At 38.0% G+C, this 2,596-nt stretch overlaps 1 long non-coding RNA gene across 1 annotated transcript; it reads right to left on the bottom strand.

Moving 5' to 3' along the window:
* Positions 1 to 601: 601 nt before the first annotated feature.
* Positions 602 to 1,070, bottom strand: LOC109582125 (uncharacterized). The gene is made up of 3 exons (XR_002184924.1): positions 879 to 1,070; positions 735 to 786; positions 602 to 630 (listed from the first exon to the last, which is right to left on the bottom strand). It is a non-coding gene; the product is annotated as an uncharacterized LOC109582125 (long non-coding RNA).
* Between the last annotated feature and the right edge of the window lie 1,526 nt (positions 1,071 to 2,596).

Raw genomic sequence — 2,596 nt, 5'->3', positions numbered from 1 at the left:
CAGGTGGAACTGTAGGACTATGAGGACTGTCCATTGGTTAATTCTATGGATCACTAGGATGGGATGAACAGGTGAGATAGGAACAAACAGGGCCGGGACACCTATGGACTACCTAGAGCTGTTCTCGAAATATATTGAAGCAGTAAAGCAAGACTTTTCCTAACAGAAGAGAAGCTCTCAGGTTTAGAGCATGCGATTGTAAAGATATACATTCTCAATAACAAAATCTAGCACACAGAATGAATGAATGAATGAAACACAGACAGACAAACCGACTACCTAGTCCTCGCCTACGCAAAGCTGGGCGAGGCCAACAACAGCAATAATAACTTAATTACCTAGTGCACTTCTCTTTTGTACAGTATCTTTCTGTCTCTTTCCTTAGGTACGAGTAACTACTAATGACAATAACAATAATAAAATATTAATAATGCTATGATGATGATGATAATAACAGTAACAACAATTTCAATACCTGGTGCATTTCTCTTTTGTGCTGTATCTTTCTGTCTCACTCCTTGTATACAAGTAACTACTAATGTTTTGGATAGCCAATGTTGACTTTCTTTGTTGTCCTTTGTTTTATCTTACGTCTTGTTTTGTTTGGTTTCTCTCATTTCTTGTTATGTTCTTAGTGTATTTTAATGTGTATGTTTGCATGTTGTGTTGTATGATAATAATAATAATAACAATAATATTAATAATAATAGTAACGACAATAACAATTTAATTACCTAATGCACTTCTCTTTTGTACTGTATCTTTTTGATCATGTATGAGTAACTACTAATGATAATAGCAATAATAATAATAATAATGAAGATAAATAAATAGATGATAATTAATAATAGCAATTATAACAACAACCATTTAATTACCTGGTGCATTTCTCTTTTGTACTGTATCTTTCTGTTTCTCTCCTTATGTACGAGTAACTACTGATGTTTTGGTTTGCTAGTGTGCTGACTTTCTTGTCCTTTGTTTTATTTTTAGTCTTTTTATGTTTGGTTTCTCTTATTTCTTGTTTTGTCCTTAGTGTATTTTATTGTGTATGTCAGTGTTATGTTGTACAATGATCATGATAATAATAATAATAATAATATTAATAATAATAGTAACAACAATAACAATTTAATTACCTGGTTATGTACTGTCCCTTCTATCCTTTTCATCATGTATGAGTAACTACTAATGATAATAGCAATAATAACAATATTAATGATGCAGATGATGACAATAATAATAACAATTATAACAACAACAACAACGTAATTACTTGGTTCACTTCTCTTTTGTACTGTATCTTTCTGTCTCTCCTTGTGAACGAGTAACTACAAATGATAATATTAATGACAATAATAGTCTGTCTACTTGGTTTAACTGCTGCTAGGGCTCAAATTCAAATCTGTTATTTGGTGATAGGTTCATTTTGAGCTGTATAGGTGGTCTAACAAGGTGACCCTTTTGGTTTTGCCATTGCTCTCCAGCCTCTGCTTGAAAAGCTCTCAGCCTGTGCTCACTCACTCGACATCAACTCTTGGTACTTAGATGATGGCACTCATTCTGTTGATTCCGCTGCTATTACAGTCAGGCTTTTGACATCCTCTAAGCAGAGGGTCCTTCCAGGGCTCTTTCCCTCGTAAGATCTAAATATCTGCTTTACACATCACACACAGGCCTTACTTCCCCTCCTATCTGACATCCGCACCACCCAGGAGGGCTTTGCCCTTCTAGGTTCGCCAGTTCATCCTTCAACCACCTATTCTTCTCACCTTTCTGATCGTATTTCCAAACTAGAGGCCACTCTTTCTCTTCTGCCTTCACATCAGGACTCACAGATGGATACAACTCTCCTGTCTCTCTCTCCCTAAATTGGTAACTTCCCTTCGTACATGCAACCTGGTCTCTTTGGAATCGCTTTTCTGTCCTTTTGATTCTCTGATGTTCTTGTCTCTTTCAGAGTGTATTGGATCATGCATCCCAATTGTCATGGCTCAAAGCCTCTCTCCAAGTGTCAAATGATGGCCTAGGGTTGTGGCAGCCTTTTCTTCATTCTGCTTTAGCCTACTATGCTCTTCTACACAGCCCTGCTACCGTAATTGAGAAAATTTTAGGCTTCGCTAATGATCTCTTCCCTTTTCTAGATAGCTATTGTCCCCAGCTTGCTTTATCGGCCTCTAAACCTGACTGGATCTCTCCTGACTTCATTGATGTTCCCATTTCTCAGCCCTCCTGTATTGACAAATATTCCTTCTCTTCTTTCCTAAGTTCTGCCCAAAGTTTAAGTTTAAGGCTGTTGCCCTGTCCTTTTCCCTCCCCCACTCTGGTGATCGGCACTCTGTTGTCACTTCCTGTCAATTAGGCTTCCACTTCTTAAATCAGGAGTTCAGACTTTCCTACCAATACTGGCCAAGTATGAATCATAGCAGTGAGTCTTTTCCTTGTAGGGTCTGCTCTTCCCAAACTGATGTGTTTGTTGACCACCAGTTAGGCTGTCGTGGGAACCAGGACCTGATTCAACATCACGACTCCAAAAAGGACTTTTTGTTTTCTGCCCAATCAGATGCCCTGGCTCCTAGGATGGAGGTGCCTTTTC

This window comes from Amphimedon queenslandica, unplaced genomic scaffold, assembly GCF_000090795.2.
Source record: "Amphimedon queenslandica unplaced genomic scaffold, v1.1 AMPQUscaffold_13400, whole genome shotgun sequence".
In the NCBI taxonomy this organism is placed as follows: Eukaryota; Metazoa; Porifera; class Demospongiae; order Haplosclerida; family Niphatidae; genus Amphimedon; species Amphimedon queenslandica.
The sequence above is the reverse complement of the archived record's forward strand: the minus strand, read 5'-3'. Positions and strand labels throughout refer to the sequence as shown.